At 32.8% G+C, this 20,130-nt stretch overlaps 1 protein-coding gene across 9 annotated transcripts in view; it reads left to right on the forward strand.

Annotated features, from left to right (window-relative positions):
* Spag16 (sperm associated antigen 16) overlaps nucleotides 1-20,130 on the forward strand; it is an 872,559-nt gene that overhangs the window by 322,512 nt on the left and 529,917 nt on the right. The window lies entirely within an intron of this gene.

Genomic DNA, 20,130 nt, shown 5'->3' on the forward strand with positions numbered 1-20,130 from the left:
TGTTTGGCAGAGAAGCACTCTGCTCCAAGACAGAAGCTAGGGAGTCAGGCTTATGTATCTTGTGGCTTCTTCAGAGTATCTGCCGCTTCCTTCTACCTCAAGATATGAGAGAAGGAGCGCCCTTGAGAAGTGGAAATGTTATTTCTCCCAGTAATTCACTTGCCAGAACTCAATGATTTGGCCTTACCTAACAGCAAAGGAGCGGGGAGATGCTGTCTAAAGCTGTGTGCAGGAGGAATAGGAAATGAGTTTTGGAGAACACATTATGGTTTCTGCCACAGGAAATTATGGCCAAAACAGAGATAATAGGAGTCTGTTGCTTTTGTTCAAAAGAGAAATGGTGACAACCAGTGCTACTAGTAGATACAGCAAGAAGGTGCACATAATAATTTCCAACGTCATTCTGTTTGCTGAATTCCATTATTGGGGGGTATTAATAGTTTTTGTATGAAAATTGCTTCAGAAGTCATGATAAGAAATTCTGGATTTTTTTTTAACAAAAGATTCCTTGTAGCCTTCAGTGTCTTTGTTTTTACCTCACCAAAAGTAACATGCAATTTTTTAAAAAAAATCAAAAAATTTAATGGACAACCTCACATAGCTAATTTCTGAAAAATATTCTTAACATAAACAAATTATTGGATAGAAAATGATGTTTAGTCTGACACAATTTCCTGTGTGACTTTGGATGACTCTTTACCCTCTTTGAGATTTTTTTTTCTGAAATGGACACATTACCACTTACACTGTGTACACAGTGTGAGGTAAATAGGGATTATTTAGCTCATTGTAGCTAATAAAGAAGAAAACAAACAACAAGAAACACAGAGATGCAGAGTTTGGCTGGGAACAAGCCTAGTAGAAATAAAAATATAATTATCAAAGTGCTATAGTTTGAATCCAAAAGATCTCCCAATGGTCCAGTGGTCCAGCTTGGTCCCCATCCTGTGGCACTACTGGGAGATGGGGGACCTTTAAGAGGTGAAGACTAATGGGAGGCAATTAGATCACTGATATGCCCTTGAAAGGAATATAGGGACTTAAGTGTCTTTACTTCCTCCCTATTTGTTTCTCAGCCACTATGAGCTTTGTAGCTTCCCCAAGACATTCCCCATCATCATGTTCTGATTCACCATAGGCCCAAAAGCAAAAGGTTCTACTGCCATGGACTGAAACCTCTGAAAATGTCAGCCAAAATAAATATTTACTCTTTTTAAGATGACTGTCTTAGATACTTTATTATAGTGATGGAAATCTGACTAACACACAAGGAATCTTCACAAGCAGTATCATCTTGACAGTGACCTTGTGCTCCTATAGTCTTATAATATGCTGGAATTGATCAAACTGTATTTTCAAAGCCTGTCTGTCAGCTCATAAAGTATACTGTGTATAAGCAAAACTTATAATTGATTAATTTAAAGTAATCTAGAGCAACTATGTTCATGAGCCCCATTCATGGCACCTTCCTTCCAAAATAAGGATATTTTGGAATAGTAAGTAAAGAATGAGACATTTGTTTAGTAAACACCGTGTGTCCAGAGAAAAAGTGAGATTGTTGTGGACAAAACTCTCTTTAGCCCTTGATGAGAACAGACCCACATTATCCCTCAGCTGTGTGATGATCAGGCCCCTTACATTTAGTGTCTAGATGAACTCTCTATCCTTTGACTGAGGAAATGTCCCTTTTCTAAATTGCACAAACTGAGGAACTCAGTTCAGACACTCTTGCTCCCAGTTACAGACCCAGTGGTTTCATTTTCGTCACAAGCACAGTCTTTTTCCAAGATTGTATCAGGTCACCCAGAGAAACCATCATGGCTTAAATTTGTCCTTTATCTCATTCCTGGGTCAGGTTTAACCCTCAGAGAAGTCTTCTTTCTGATAGGGTGAACCTCACTCACTGTAATACTAGTGACCTCTCCAAGGAAGACTTGGAGGTGGTAGTTGATGCCAAAACATAAAGAGACTGGGTAAAGGGGAAGGTAGAAATAAAAATACAATTATACACTGATCTGCAGCATATTTTAACTATGGGAGCAGCTCGTGCCCTTTTGGATATAGTACCAGACAACTGGAACAGCTTGGCTGTTTTCATTCAATTCCTTCCACTTTATATTTTTCTCTACTTTTGAAGTATGACTTTGCTGAATATAGAACTATAGTCTTATAATTGCTTTCTTTCCATACTTCCAATATTTTATTCCACATTTTTTTTCTTGTGTGATTTCTGACAAGAAATCCACTGTAATTATTATTGTTCCTCTGTAATTTAGTCATCTCCCCCCATCCACGACCTCTTTTGAGATTTTTTTTATCTTTGACTTTGGATTTTTTGTACTTTAAATATGTTCTTATTTTTCTTGTTCTGTGAGCTACCTGGATATTTGTTTTGGTGTCTGTTATTTATGTAGGAATTCTAAGTCATTAAAACTTCAAAATGTTTTTTTGTGTTCTCTTTCTTCTCCTCATTATATCCCAGATATGCATCTGTTGTACAATTTGATTGTTTCATAGTTCCAAAATGTTCTATTGCTTCCCCTGCCCCATTCTTTTTTTTTTTTTCCTTCATTTTTCAGGTTGGGAAGTTTCTAGCAAGCCCTTTTCTGATTCTGCCCTTCCCTGTGCTGAGTTTGCTAATAAACACATCAAAGCCATTGTTTTCTATTACAGTGTTTTTTATTTCCATTGTTTCTTCACGTCTCTATCTCTATATTAAATTACCTATATTTTCTTACATATTGTCCACTTTTGCCACTGTCGTCCTTAGTATATTAAACATAGCTAATTTCAGATCTTTGATAATTCCAACATTTGTATCATATCTGAGTTTGATTTATCTCATCTTTTTGTGTTTTTTCCTACCTTTTTGTATAACTTGTTATACTTTTTGTTCTTGTTTAAAAGACTGATATAGAAAATAGAGATAAGTAGGCCTTTAATGTGAGTGTTTATATTAAGATAAACATAAACAGGATAGAACCTGCTCTGTGTTTAATGCTTGAAGTCACTGTAGGTGCAGGATGCTTCACGTTTCTATAAGGGGAATTGTGTGTGTGTGTGTGTGTGTGTGTGTGTGTGTGTGTGTGTGTGTGTGTGTCTTTTCTTGACTTTGGACATTTTAAGTATTCCTCTTCCATGTAGATCTTTGTCTTGTAACTTTCTCAGATATAAGCTACTCTTTTATTACACTGAAACTCTTGTTGGTTTGATGGGAGAAGCATGAATGAGAGAGAATATTCTTTTTTAATCTTTGGATTAAACCTCTGTCTTTATGTGGGCTCCCTGTAAGTTCAGGAACCGGGGACCAAAAGGAGGCAGGTTAAAAGCTGCTGAACAAGGCTTTATTGAGATTCCCTCTGGGATGAGACCAGTTCAACAGAGCTGGTCTTGGGAGTCTTACCTGGCTCTGCTGGATTGGAATTTTATTGAGTTTAGGGCAAGAAGGGAGGGCTTGGGACAGGAAAGGGAGGTTTTTAGGGTGCCTTGTCCTCCTGGGTTGGTTGGAGCATCTTGCTGATCTCCAAGTCATTCCAGGATTAGTCAAGAGACTCCGCTGATTGACAGGTGGTTATCTCTGCTTGTCTGTCGGTTCCTGATTGGTTGTTCTTTCCGCCTGCAGGTTGCCTGATGCTTTGTTCCCGTAACCACCTCAATCCAACCTAACACTTCCTTTTTGGAGATGTGCTTTCATCAGTATTTCTCTAGTAAAATAGGTTTTGTTGTTGTTGTTTGTTTTATACCAGGGATTGGACCCAGGGGGTGCTTAACCACCAAGCCATATTCCCTGCCATTTTAAATTTTTAAAATTTTGAGACAGGGTTTCACTAAGTTGCTTAAGGCCTTGCTAAATTGCTGAGGCTGGCCTTGAACCTGTGATTCTTCTGCCTTAGTTTCTCGAGTTGCTGGGATTAGAGGTATGCATCACCATGTCCAGTCTCAGGTTCATCTTTTAATAAGATAAAAATGATAGAAAATGAATTTCAGAGGGGCAATAAATAAAAAAAATTGCCTGTTTGTTAAATGGAGGCCTTAGTACCAAATTGAAAAATAAATCTAAAGGTTTAGAAATTAATCTAATTATGTAGGTATACTTTAAAAAATGCCGTGGATGTCAATAGTGAGGGACCCTGTTAAGACAGCCACATTTTATCAGTTTCAAATCAATTCAACATATCTTCAAGATGATGTCTTGTTATGGTTTTATTTTATTCATTATTTTTATAAAGATTTTATTAACTTTGACTTCAGTTTCACATAATTTTTTAGAAAAAATAGGATACAATAAAACTTAAAAGAATATGAGTAGAAAAAGAAATATACACTGCTCATATTTGCCCTTTCTTCTACTAGTTTCTTCACGCATACATGTTTTATGTGTTTGTAATTAATAACTACTTCCATCTATATATTTTTCTTGTGTCTTGCTGTGATCATTTATTTCTGTAAGTCTTCAGAATTAGTCTTTTTAATAGATTTAAAACATTCACTTCTGCTATTATAAGTTGATCATATTTAATAATTCCAACTTTTGCATTTCTCATTGTATTTTCTCACATGTATACTTTCTTCTTAGCATTAGTAAACAGCTTGAAAAGTTACTTTTAATTTGTGTCAGCATTACATTTTGGCTTAATTTCATCTCTATTTCTCTCTATAGTTAATACTTATCCTTTGGTGGTTGTTGTTTGTTTTTTCAAATTTGCAGTGCTGGGTATCCAACCAAGGATCTTGCACAAGCTGGGCAAGCACTGTACCACTGAACTATATCTATAGCCATTTTTATTTTTTATTTTGAGTCAGGGTCTTGCTGTATTTCCCTGAATGGCCTCAAACTTGAGACCTTCCTGTCTTAGCCTCCAGAGTAGCTGGGATTACAGGCATGTACCACTGTGCCTGGTTTACCTATTCATTTTCTAAAAATGTTTCTGAATTCCTCTTTTTTTTTTTTTTTTTTTTAGCCACAATTATCAGTCATTCACGGAATTTCTTGAGTGCTTCTCCCCATTGTAGCATTTCAAGCACTTTCCAAGTCTTTCCAAGCACCATGTATCAAATGTAGTATTGAAATTACATTGTAGATTTTGCTTTATGGTGCAAGATCATTAGGATCTTGCACCATAAAGCAAAATCATAACCAATGTGGTTATGATTTCATTGCCTGCATGTGGATTACATTCCAGAGTTGTCTTCTTGAATATTTTGTAGAACCAATATAGTCAAATAAGATATATGGGATTGCTGATAAAAATTGTTCAGAAGGTAAACATAACAGGAAAAGATCTATAAAAGTTTTGTTACATTCCTTAAAATATAAAGTATTTAAAAATATAAAATTAATTTAGAGGGTGATTTTATAACGGAGGTTAGATTAATATTCTTGGAATATAAAAATATAATGGGAAATATCATTATAAAATTTTCAAAATTAGGAGTCATGTGATATATATCAGAGCCTTATTATTTAAATCAACATAGGGACAACATAAAATGTTGAGTGAAAGCTTTAAATTTTTATTCATTGATTTCTCATATTAGCTTTTATTTTAAAATATTTATTGTTATCGTTAGTTTAACACAAGTAAAAATATACTCTGTGGAAAATATGATAGTTTTGATACTGGGATACTTTTCATCAGTTATTTCCTACTCTTCATTTTTTGGACAGATGGTCCACTTTTTGGTGAGGTAGGACTTTTAAGAGAGGTCTGGCCAGTCAGTTTGGAATAGAAATATCTTCTGGCCAGATTTCATTACCACTGTGAGATTCTATGGAGTTCTTTTCCTCTCTGTCACCATAACTAGCCATATTATAGGACAAGCAGGGAATAAGCCTTTGTTTATTTAAACAGCTGTGATTTGGGGATTTTACTGCAGCATAACAAATCGAATTCTGCTCACTACAGGAAATCCAGTTCTTAATTTATTTGGATCATTTGCTCATCCAATTTTTTTTCATCTAATTAGTTCTAGTAGCACTTTATTCCAAATGATTAGTAAAAAGTTCTGATTTCAAATTATTGATTCTTGTAATTTGTAGCCTCAGCATGAAAAGGTGGCTTGGTTAACTTGGCCTCCCATTACTTATTCTCTATGTAGTTAATTTCATAACTACTTACTTTATGATCTTTATGGTGTAGGTTTCTTTGCTTTTCTTCAATTAACTAAGAATTATAATAATAAATTAAGTAGCAATATTTCATTTGCAGAGTAAATGTTGGTTGAATAAATTAATGAATATATATATATCTATTGATTCATTTTTAAAATTATCTCTTGTATAAGTGCCCCTTGTTTTTAGTTTAATATATATATATATCTCCACAATTTTATCAGGAATTATTCATAAATAAATCTCTTAATGACTCATCTATGAGAATATTCCTGGCATGTGTTATTTAAGGAGCATTCTCTGGCATATCATTCATGAAAATAATTGTTTCAACACAATGTTATAGCATTAGTAATTTAACATATCTGCATTTCCTTAATAGATTAAATATAATTGGAGCTTATATTGGCATATTCCAAATACATTTGGAAGATCTTACTAGAATTTCTAGGGCAAAAATACTACTAAATCTTTTGGACAATGAAGATTTATTTTGTCCTTATTAATAATTAGGATTTTATAAAATAAGTTTCCTTAGAATAAGAAATCAATATCACATTTACTTAAAAATTAACATTAAATTTAATATCTTGTAAATCATATCATACTAAAATCTCAAATTATTTCCTGTAATTTTTCCTGAATCAGAGCTGAGTGGCAAAATAAGCAATACAAAAATATCTATTTTGTAAGCTTAAACATTTGTTTCCAGGTATATAGAATCTAAACTGGAAGCTGTATAAGTTGAGTGAAGTTTCTGTAACAAAGAAAGTGTGTATGAACTTTGAACTTTGAAGGCTCTGTTAGGGAAGCAAATTTGAAAGGAACAATAGCTAGGTATCAAGAAGAGTTGAACCAAGATTGTCCATGTGAACACAGCCACATGTCTTTCCAACAAGTTCATTTAAAATCTTCTGGAAAAATTGTGATATAACTTCAGGCCTTCAACATTTGTCCTTCTCTCATCACAAGGATTGAAATGAGCAAATGAGAATGAGTGAGTACAAGGGGAAAATCCATCTAAGCATCGAGCAATATGCCATAGACTTTTACTAGGTAAAGGGAAGATAGACTGTTTAAAATGAACATTACAAGGATAGCTTGCTCCCCCACCCCTTCCCTTAATGAGAACACTAAGGACAGGTCAGCCCCACAAAATAAATAAATAAATAAATAAAGGTTAACTGTTGCCTGAACACTCACAGTGACACCCTAAGTAAGGCTGAGCTGTGTACAAAATAAGGGCCATTCACATGGAACCCATTTCGCCACCAGGGATGTAATATCAGGGGTTGCTGAGTATAGAAAACACTTTCAAAAAAATTGAAACCAAAAGTATTATTTCAATTTTCTAAAAGTTTCTCTTAAAGTATATAATACCATATATGAGTTTAACATGTGGGACATTTTAGGTATAAAACAGCAGGTACTCAGCATTCTAATATTTGTTTAATACCTCATACTTTCAGTGAATGTGGTAATCAAAAGAAATAAAAACGTTTATTAAGGTGAAATATAAAACTTTGTAAAAGCAAGAACACAATAAAAACTCTGTAAAAAATCAAGAATTAAAAAATACCCCTTATTGAGTATATTATCTAGAGTCACTATTTAAACACTTAATATGTGGAAGTATATGATCATTATATTTTTATTATTGTTGTTATTACTATTTCTATTTTAAAAAATAAAGGAGCTTAGAATCAGAGAGATTGAGGGATATTCCTACTAGTATATGTTAGAACTTGACCTGAATTGAATGAATACCAACCCCCACCACCCCCCACAGCCCCCCACCCCATCTGAATATGCTCTGTCGTCTTCAAAAACAAAAGTAAATTCAGATACTATTAGGACCATGTTTTACTCAGTTTTGCATTGCTGTACCAAAATACCAGATAAGAACAACTTAGAGGAGGAATAGTTTATTTGGGGCTCACAATTTCAGAGTTCTCAGTCCACAGATGGTCAAATCCATTGCTTTGGGCCTAAGGTGAGGCAGCACATCATGGGGAAGGGCACAACAGAGGGAAGTTGCTTCTCTCATGACTGGCCAGGAAGGAGAAGATGGGGAGGAGGGACAGGGGCCACTGGGAGAAGAACTCTCCCAGAATATGCCCCTCCATGCCCTACTTCCTCCAGCTTGTCCCACCTGCATACTTTTACCAGCCAGTCAGTCCATTCAAACAGGATGGATGATCAGGTTATAGCTCTCACAGTCCAATCATTTTACCTCTGAATATTCTTGCATAGCATGGGAGATTTGGGGGGACACCTCATAAACGAACCATAACAGATCATAATTCTAAATAATTTTACCTTACTTACTAAAAGACTCAGGAAAAAAATAAACTATTAACTAAATGAAATGGTAAAGTTTATCAATTAAAGATTAAGCAAAGACGTATTAATTCAATGCAAATAAAGTCAAGCAGAGATTATAATATTGGTTTCAGATTTTTTAAAAAAAGCAAAATAAAATGGAAGGTTTTTAAGGTCATCTTCATTGCAGTGTAAAATTTATAAATATTAAATTAGTCATTGATATATATGATAACAATTTTGATGGGTCTATTTTAAATTTTGCTTTATATATTTAAAGATTATGTTATTTATCACATTTAAATTTGCAATTATATCTACCTAGATAATTAAACCTTTATCACATTAAAGTTATTCAACTTAAAACTTCTTTCCCCTAAAATCTCATGCCTGATATATATGTGTGTGTGTGTGTGTGTGTGTGTGTGCAGGCAGACACACACACACACACACACACACACACACACACACATACACAGAGAAAAGCTTTATTTGGCTTTGTATTTGCATTGTGGAACTTTTCATTCTTTATACAACCTCTCTGTAAAATTATGTTTTAGAACAGTCTTTTGTAAGTGGCATATAGTTTGGGTTTTTAATTCTATTCTTCATCATTTGTTTTTAATTGGAGTATAAATCAATTTATAGTTCAAATACTACTAACATGTTTGGATTTAAATATTCCTTTTGGTTTAGTACTTGATATGTATCAATCCATAGTATTCAATATTTCATTATGTTCTTGGTTTCCTTTTTATTATAAGAGCATTTTCAATTAAAAGTTTTCCTGTAAGTTTAGAACTTATAAATTATTTACTAATGTTTGTAGGAATTTAGAGATCATGTCTTACATACTTCAGTTGTAATAATGATAAGTACTTTTATTCTCCTTATGAAAGATATAGGGATGTTAGAATATCTTTGTTCCTTTTGTACCTCTCTTGAATGACATGTTACTTCTGTTGTATGTTTTAATTTCTACCTATTATTAGGATAACCTAACAAGACATTTATTTAATTAATGGTTTTATTTGTTTTTAGATTTAAACATCATTAACAACATCAGCTGATTACTTCATGTAAAATTAAAATACCTCTACATAGAAGCTTTTGATTCCCCCTTAGTTTGCTTTATGTCTTAATCCCTAATACTTGTCAATTTCTAACATGCTACTTAATTGTCTTTTTAAAATAATTATATTGAATTTATTTCCTGACTAAAATATAAGTTCTAGCAATTATTAGTATGTTTTTCCTTGCTATAACAAAATATTCAATGCTGAACATTTTGTAAAGTACATTCTTACCTGTAATATGACATTTACCAGTTTTTAAAAATGTCATGATCATTTGATTTTGTGCTTTATATGACATAAATCAACCCTTTCTCAAAGATCAAACATAAATTCATCTATATATTTTTCCTAGAATTATTGTCTATTCATTTTAACCTGATTTTAAATTCATTGGAAATTCTTTTAATAAACATACCTTTTCCTTTTTTTTCAGTGTTAATCAATTGTACAATGCAAATAGTTAATTACAAATATGTCTTCCATTTTGAAATTCTACTTATAATAGAAATCAATTTTATCACTATTTCTGGACTATTCATTTTTCTAAATATATAGCTATTTCCTACTTATTCAATATAATTTGAACTTTACACTTAATATGTGCATTTACATTTATATATATATACAAATGCAAAGATTAACATCATCATCTTAATTTTCAATAATTATCATATTTATAAATAGTGTTGAACTTCACCTAAATATTTTCACTTCTTTATGTGTTTGTCTTTATTTATTCAAATGCCAAAATTATTAAAATATCTTACAATAATCAACTTTCAAAGGAGATATCTATTTGGAGTAAAGGAAGAACATTTTGACCTGGAAGATTAGGACATTGATAATAAAAGAGATTATCAGAAATGCTAAACTTAGCAAAATCATGAAAAATGAAAATTTGAAAATAAAGGTTTGATTTATATCTAACTTATATAGAGATACAAAGTTTTATCTCTTTAAGGCTTGATTTTTTTATAAAATTTATTCATGCTCTGATGTTCAGAGTTATAGATCTCTCCTGATTGAAGTCAATGATAAACACTTGATTGCCTTAGTTCCTCATAAAATAAGCTGCTTTGACCTATGAAGAGAGAAAAATATTTACTGAAATTTTGAGCCTTGGTGTATTTTCCCTCATAGACATATTGGCCATTCTCAAAACAATATATGTATTTTCATCACACTTTATCCATTAAGGTATTGAAGTGTTTTGGAGTATGAAGTTTTTTATGTCATACATGTAAGTCATGCCATACATGTAAGTTCATACATGTGAGTTAAGGGGCTCTGTAATTATTGAGAATAATATTAATTGAAAAGCTATCTTAATAATTTGCTATAACAGATCCTTTATCTGATATTCTAAACACTTACCACAATAGAATACATTTTATCATTTAGAAGTATACTGTAATTGAGGTGGATGAACTCTGAACTTTGCTATCTGTATAAAACTCAATTCTGTATAGCAAATAACTTATTCAAATTGGTAGATTAATTTAGCAATATCTCTTTTAAAGAAATATTGCTTTAATTATTTTGAATTATTTAAAAATTTTACCAATTTTTTTTCTTTTAGTATCAATCATAAACCAACAACATGGTCTATGTATAGCATATTACAAAAAATAGCCTTAGAGGGTAGAATTATTTTTTGTCAAGAATGTTTTATGGTAAACTTTTAAAATAAACATATCCTTAATTTTTTAAAAAGAATACATTGTTTTTCATGTTTCAGAAGTACACTTATTCAGGTCTGCTTAATAAATGGAACTTGAGTGAATATTAGTTTATACTCCTTCAGATAAAACACAAGTGGCTTTAATTTCCTGAGAAACAAATTTATGTCTTTTTAAAAAACAACATAAAACTGCATTGTTATGAATTTATGTTTCTTTTTTTAAGTTTGCATTTTTTATTTTTATTAAAATTGAAACGGTATGAACCAACCATTAATGTATCCATATTAAAATATTTTCAAACTAATTAGTTATTAGTTTGTTAGTTTTTATTAGTTCATTAAAAATATAAGAAGAAATGGAAGAAAAACCTCATTTTACTTAAAGTATTAATTGAATATATTAACTGTTTAGTATTTATTTGTATAAGTGATTAACACATAACCTCTTCAGATTAAATGAAAGTATAAGTAATATTATCATACTTTTATGAATTTTCCATATTCAGATAACATACTTGTGCTAAAGTTACTGACATCTAGATGAACAACTAATTTAATTGTTTTTAGATTTAAAGAGCAAATTTCTTACTAAGAGTTTAAGTGAATACAAGGGTTTTTCTGTGTGTAAAAATATTTTCATTTGACTTATTCTGCTGTTAAAAAACTATTCCAAAAGGCGCCAGATGCTGCCGCTTACATCCCACTTTGTCTTCCTTTTTCTCTTAATATCTATGGTCATTTTATGTTTTTGTATGTTCTCCCAGTCAATATACTCTGGCAACATATATGGAGTTGATGAGGTCATTGTCAGTTATTCTGTCTGGTTTTCCTCTCCCTGTGTAAGTCTGTACTAGGTGTGGTAGGAGGCCCAGAATCTGGTGAGGGTGACTGATAAGGGCATGTAACTGATAGTCATGTGAACACTAAGGTGAAAGCAACATTGAAGAAGAAATCTTATCCCCTTTGAATTTGGACTTATGTCCAGAATCAGTGTATAAGTTTGCTTTTCTCAAAATAAGAAGGAAAATGGATATGTAGTATATTATAGATTTAACTATAGGACTGTGTTGGACTTATGGTGCTTAAGCTAATGATCTTGGTGGTTTAGCTACTACTCTAAATGAAAATATCCTTGTTTATTAAATCTTAAATTGATATTCTTTTTGTTAATTTTATTTTATGTTGTTTTTCTACTTTCCTTTCTGTAATTTCTTTTTTGTGGGCTGTATGTGTGTTTTCAAGCCTAGGTTTTCTCTTGACTAATTTTTCTCCTAACTACTATTTTTCACATCTTGAGTGATAGGTACTGTTTTGGTTTGGATCTTAGATGTCCCCTAGAAACTCATGTGAAGGTTTGGTTCTCAGTTCAGCTGTGTTCAGAGGTAGGGCTTTGGGGATTCAGTCATGAGCACTGTGACCTCCTGAGTGGATTAACCCACTTATCTATTCATAGCTTTATGACTTTGTGGGGAAGGGCTTTCTTATATAAAAGGACCTCTTCCTTTCTCTCCCTCCCTGCATCTCTCCCCTCTCCCCTCTCCCTCCCTGCATCTGTCCCCTCTCCCCTTTCCCCTCTCCCCTCTCCCCTCTTCCCTCTCCTCTCTCTCATTTCTTTTCTGGGCTCCATGAGGTGAGCAGCTTTCCTTTGCCACATACATCTGCCATGATGTTCTGCCTCATCACAGGCCCTAAAGCAACCAGGCCAGAAAACATGGACTGAAACCTCTGAAACTGAGCTAAAATAAATGTTTCTCCCTTTAACTTTAATAATCTTAGGAGTTTTGTCATAAGTGATGTAACAGGCACCTATGGAGACACTCAATAAACGTGTTTTATTATGTAGGAAAATGGAAGACTCATTATCAGTAAAACTTGGGTGGAGATACGTTTAATCTTATTTTCCACTCATCATCCATTATCAGTTCCCTTGAATTGCATCCCAAGGCCAGATGTTGTTTTATATTTTGCTTATTTGTGGTGTTTCTAGCCTAGAAACATTAACTATGTTGACTGATAAGGGAATAAAATAACAATTAATTTTTGCTTTGTTATGTACTGGCAGGATAAGTACTCCAACTAACTTGAATTACTAACAGAGTAAACATGGAAAGTATCATAAAAAGTCTTTGTAAAGGTTAACATTGCTACAGCTATGCAAGCACATATTTTCCCTAACAAGATTAGTAATGCCAGCTGCCTGCATTCAAAGAGACAATTTAACTTCAATTTCAATATGATATGAAACACTGAGTAAAATGACAATAATAGTTAAATTAAATTGAAACATGTATCACAATTACAAATGAAGAAATTAAAGCATACCTTCGTGTTACCTGCTGTGGTTATAAATGAGTAAAATGGAATATTTAAATTTTTATTATAGAGCTCTATTTACAAAAATTTAAAAGATTTTGTCATAATATAGTTTTTACAGATGCTTTATACTTACTGCATCCATCCTATTTTATGGCATAGCCCTCTTATTGGTATAATATTTTAATCCCAAGAAATTAAAATTTTATATTTCTTTCTATTTAAGGTAGAAATTCTATTATGGATTGACACTTCTTCACCTCTCTCTGCCTTTCTCTACTGCAAAGACTGGGAAGTCAAAAAAATACATTTCCCAGAACCACTTGAGACTTGAATTTTGTTAGTAATCTAGTTTCTGCCAGTTAGATGCCCTTGACTAAACTTTGGGAGGAAAGGAGTTGAGGCTATGTTTCTGAGATTTTTCTTCAAATAAACACCTGGTGGAAATTATCTACCATCTCTAGGGTGCTGTAACAGGATCGTGGTTCCTTTTACCAGAGCCATATCCTTGTCACAACAGCCTCCTAATCATGGCCAGCTTCTAGATTATAGATGATACTTTAGCTTTCCTCTGGTCTAGTCCTGTGACCCTCATGGTGACAGTATTAAATACAATTTAAAGTCTGTTTTCAGCCTTCTGTGTTCTGAAATTCATCTAAGATTTCATGATGTATCTTTTTCTGTTTATCCTAGAAAAACAGAATGCATCCTTTATTTTGGAACTGATATAATTAACATTAACATACTTTAAATATTATTTGCTTATTTCAATTAATTTTTACCCAGAGAAATGTATTCACTGAATGAAAGTCATAAATTTGCTTAATATAAATCTGTTTAATATAGCAAGGCATTTGAAACCTAGTTGTACTCCATCCTGTCACCTAATTAAATTCTCTGCTTCACGTGTGCTTGTCTGCATGATAGCCAGCTTGTTCCTCATCCTGCTGGCTCAAGGCTCAACACAAACCACAGCTGCTCATCATGGTAAAACTAATGGTGTCAACAACAGAGTCATAGAAATTCCATTCTCCTCTTCACAGCTGTTTTCCTTAGACCAGCTAATTCACATCCCCTGAGGTAAAGCTCAAGGACAAAACCATGGGCTTGAATAAATCCATAGTCCTGCAGGTCCTCTGCCTTACTGCCTGCCCACCCCACTGGTTGAGCTGCCTGCCACCTCTGGACTCCCCATTGGCTCCTGCTGATACCCTATCCTCACTGACCTGTAAGTAATAAACGCCTTTTATTTCTCCCACTTTAGTGTCACTTCCTGGTTGTGCCTTAGTTGATACCTTACCCTTGAACCTAGCCTTGTTTCCAGTCAGGGTTCTCTTAGTGTCTATCTTTGCAGGACTAAAGTAAATACAAGTCATGTAAGAGCCATAAGAGCCTCTTCCAGTGTAAACAAGTTCCTTGTGAGAGGAACAACTGATCACAAGTTGGACACTTAGTCATTAAGCCACCAGGTAACAAAGTATCCTGGGAAAGGTACACTGTAAATATCTCTGACCAATCTCTTGAATTTCAGCTAAGGGAAGGGATGGAGTTTAAGGCCACTCTCAAGTGAGCGGCCACAAAACCAAATTAGGGACAAGCCATAACAAATTAAAATCACAATAAATCAACCAATAAAGGTATAGCTGGTTCTGTCATTAAAAAATTATACTTCCTAGGCCCCACCACTCCTATTTCTTTCATTGCAGCTGAGATAATCACTTTTAAATATTTCTAGGTTTTGGTTACTTTATGTCTTGGAACTTGAATATTCCAACAATACTGATTTGCTATGTTCTGTTGATTTTCTGCTGATCTAGATAAGTATCTTATCTCTTATCCTCCTTCCCATCTCTTTCCCAAAGAATCATTCAATATGGTTATATTGCCATTTTTACTTCTTTATATGTGTTTTTCATTTTACATAGTATATTTATCTCATTTTCATCAATTTTTGAAATAATATTTTTGACCTCCCTCTTTGTTAGACTAGAATATTATTACCCTCAACCTTTCCTGACCTCTTTCCCATCTATTATGTTTTCTGACCCTCAACTTTTCCTGACTTCTTTCCTCCACTTATGTTTTTTTTTTAATCTGTAATTATAATAACTATGGTAAGTAGTATTTTCTTTCTCCTGAAAATATCTACTAACTGACAAGAGTTTTAAGTTTTCTTGAAACATATGGAGATTTGATAATGGCTTGTTTATCCTCTCCTTTTTTATGATTTTATTATCTTTTCTTATGATTGTTTGATGCCTGATATTTCAGATCTAAAGTTCCACATTAGTATATTTTCATATTGAAATTCCAATATTGCCTTGGTTTTACTTGATATGCTGACTCATAATTATTATTTTTTCTATCTTATTTCATTTAACTTAGTATTTTTTTTCCATGCAATTTTAGGGAAATTTGACATGAGATGTCAGTGGAAAGAGAAAGAGAGAGAGAGACAGAGAGAGATTATTCTAGGCGATTTCTGATTACTTAAGATATTTTTCAGGCTATTTGTGAGATAGTTTTAATATATGTGCTTACATATTTGCATATATTGCACACTTGCAAAATAAGTATTAGAATATACATCCAAATAAAGGATGTTAATTTCTCGTGGCATTAATTTTCAGGCATGTTGAGGTCTCAGTAGTTACAGGTAGAAAGATAGGCTACAATCAAAAAACAAAAGCATAATTCCACCTGCGTGCTCAGGGAGCCAAGGTATAGGTTAGAAAAGAAGGTTGTAGCTCACTGGGCACAGAGGTAGTCTTGAGAGTTAATTCTAACCTAGTATTTATCAAAATGTGATCATTAAAACTTTCTGAAGTTCTTGTTAAAAATTGAGAATATCAGATCTGCTGTAGTTACCAAGCTTCAGATTAGGATCCTATAACCTATATCAACCTCCCTGAGCGATCCTTATGAATCTGAAAACTTGGCAGTGCATCTCTAAATGTACCAAATGCTGAGTTTAGAATAAGAAGATAAATTCCAGACCTTTCTTTTCCCCACTTGCTTCCTGACTGGAAATTTGACATGAGATGTACCAAGGCCAGTCTTCCTAATCCACTATCAGCCTTGCAATGCAGCCAAAGGCTTGGACAACTTTGCCAGTAGTTGGAGGGTTTTATGCCTGCAATGAAGTGAAGCTGGAAAAGGATGGAACTAAGGAGACATTGCTCATATTCATGTTTTTTCCCATAGTAGTTGAATGTGGCAATAAAATATAGAAATTCATTTTACCTTCATCATGTTCCAATCTGCGTTTTCATAACGAGTGCCTAAAGATTATGTTTAGTCAGTTTAGCTTCAAATCAAGATGAAACAATGCACAACCATATTAAACATAGCTTCTAATATTTAAATGTTTAACCTTCATAAATATGAAAACATTCCCTTTTTCCTTCAGTAAATAAGCTTTCTACATAGTGCTGGGAAAGTCTTATTATTAATCAAAATCATATCTTAAATATCATGTTGAAATAAATATCATTTTTTTAAAGAGAGAGAAAGAGAGAGAATTTTTTTTAATATTTATTTTTTAGTTTTTCGGCGGACACAACATCTTTTGTTTTGTATGTGGTGCTGAGGATCAAACCCGGGCCGCAAGCATGCCAGGCGAGTGCGCTACGGTTTGAGCCACATCCCCAGCCCCAAAATATCATGTTTTTAACATGATGGTATGCATCATGTTAAAAATGAAGTTTTACAGACTATTGCTAGTTTCTTTTCACTGAAATACAAGAATGCCTGTTATTTAGTGTTGTCATCTGGAGTGTGCTCAGCTGCATTAAACTGTAGAGGCTCTAGGAGATGTTAAGAAATGTGATTTTAATTTCACCTGCTGACTTTTTGAAGGCAACTTATTATAAGAAACAGTTGAATAGTGATATCATGCTGTTGGCACTTGAGCTTTCTGCTGGAGGTTGCAATCCAGTCTTTTCAAACTTGTAATTACTATTTCCTAAGTAATTCTAGGTTTTCATTATTGAATCTGGATATGTTTAAAAGGTACTGAGAAGTAATATGCAAACAGGCATACTGATCAAATGATAACAACTTTTTTGTCAATAATATTCAATTTTATTTTTTATGATGATACAATTACATGATGCTAGAAAGAATATTTCATGCAACTGGCGGGTTAAATTTTATTTTTGAGGTAATTTTTTGTTGTTTATAGTTACAAGTCAATTATTCTTTCAAGTGGAAAGATGCTTTATTCTAGTATTAATAATCTATACATCACAGGTCTGAGAAAGATATGAAAGACAGTGAAGTTTTACACTGAATTTAAATATTTTCACCTGGTTATTCAAGTTAAATATTTGAAAATAAGTTTTATTGATATCATATTGTATAGATGTAATAAAATATGAAAAAAATATTATTTAGAAAATAAAATCCTGTTAGGGTCAACATTTTTCCTTTGAAACATAATTTAAGTGATTCACCAAACACGTAGGTACTGTAAATACAAAATTCAATTCAGACTGTGAGAATATACCATATGTAGTGCTTTTTGTACTATGTGTGTGAAAGAAAGAAAGCACTCTTGCCATTTCATGTTACTGTTCTTCCTGCACTCCTAGGCACAGAGATTTGATCTGTAAAGAAGATGAAGTCATTGCTCTTGTAGAGAATAGATTCTGATGAGTCAAGTGAGAAGTAAACAAGTAAACAATTCCAGGCTGCTGCTGCTAATAACTGAGATGATGGCTGAATTAGTGAAGATGATAAGCAATAGTATTGTGTTCAACAAACACAGTAATCTATGGAAACTCTTTAGCATGAGAAACTGAAGTTCTATGGTCAACTCATTCAAATATATAAGAAAAATAATATAAAAGAACAAAAATGACCTTTATTATCCATTTGATTATCAGTATCTATCTCCAAATACATGTCAAATAATACAATTTTAAAAATCTTGTAAGAATCATACACCTAACTAATAGGCTGAGTGAACTATGACTATATCTGAGGAACTCTGATAGCAAACTCACATCTTAGTAAAAATGAACATGACAAAGTCAAAGGTTAGGTACCTTCCACAGAGAGTTAAAATAATCAAACATAAGTAATTTTTGTAATGCTGTGGATTTAGAAAGCCTAACTTATGCCTAGATAAATCTCTCAACTAATTGAGCAAGGCCTTTGGGGTATTGTAGGTTTGGATTTGTAGCTACAGGCTATACCATTTGTTAGTCTATAACCTTCATATTACAAAAATGTAAACACCAGACATTTCCAAGAGTTCAGTAGATTATAGGATCTTTAGGAATGGGAACTTCAAATTGGTTAACATATACCACCAGATTGATTAAAATTCTGTGACCTTGATTGTGTGTGTATGCACATGTATTTATTTAAAAAAATAGATATTAAACTCTTCATATCCTAAAAGAGAAAAGTAGTTTTGGCAATAAAATGATGGACATCATTTTCAATCAGCATCTCAGAGTTGTTAGTGGCTAGTTTCTGTTAAGTGTTGTTGAATGCATGGATGTATGAAAATGTCATGGGTAATCTGTATATGAGAAAGAGAACACAAAGAAATGAACTGGGATATAGAAATCTTTAGAGATACCCCCTCACAAAATTAGAATTAATAAATATATTAAGCAAAGTTTTAGGTTACAAAATAAAAATGCAACAATGATTGGTTTTCATATACTATAACAAACAATGCAAAACTGGAAAAAGTTAAATCTCAACATTTATAATAGCATAAAAATAATACAATACTTGGAAATAAAAATTTACCAAAAGAAGTGAAATACTTTATGTTGAAAACTAAAAAACACTGTTGAAATTTAGAAAGATAGGAAAAAAAGGAAAGGTATCCTGTGTTCAAATATTAGAAGACTCGGTAGTAGTAAAATGTCCATACTACTTAAAGCTTTCCACAGATTCACTATAATTCCTATCAAAACACAGTAGTATATTTTTAGCTGAACTAGAAAAAAACAGTTCTAAAATTCATATGGAGCAATAAAGGACCATGAGGAGCCAAAACAAACAGTATAATAGAGCAGGAGGCCCCACACTTCCTGACTCAAAAATGTTATAAAAATACAGAAATCAAAACAGTATGGAGAGATGATTTTGAGAATAAGATGGAGTAAGACAACAGAAAACTCTTTTCATCTAGACAATGACTGTACTGGCATAATTCATTTCATATAACATTTTTGAAACTGTGAAGTCTATTAAAAACATGCAGTATTCAGAAGAAAGCTTGAATGTAAATTGTGGTTATTTTAAGTCAATTTCAGCATTCAGTATCTGTGCACATATTACTGGAGTGATCTGTACACAGCTTATAGAAGCCAGTGGACAAAATGGACTTGTTCTCCAAATATTGCCATTCTGATCACTGATTGCTGCTTCTGATCACAAAAATGCATACAAAGAGTCAGGAATTCATTGATGCACCTCCATCCGTTGTTTCAAGTATTCTTCCTTCTGACTGAAGTGACTTCCAAGGAAAAAAAGGGCCTTTGTTCTTCTCCCATTTATTTTTCTCTATTTTCCTCTTTTGGAAGATAGACATTAAAGAGTAGGATATTTAAAATAAAGGACATATATGACAAAAATTAGAAGATCATTATGTCTGTTAAACT

The sequence above is a fragment of the Ictidomys tridecemlineatus genome, chromosome 7 (genome assembly GCF_052094955.1).
Source record: "Ictidomys tridecemlineatus isolate mIctTri1 chromosome 7, mIctTri1.hap1, whole genome shotgun sequence".
Taxonomy (NCBI): Eukaryota; Metazoa; Chordata; class Mammalia; order Rodentia; family Sciuridae; genus Ictidomys; species Ictidomys tridecemlineatus.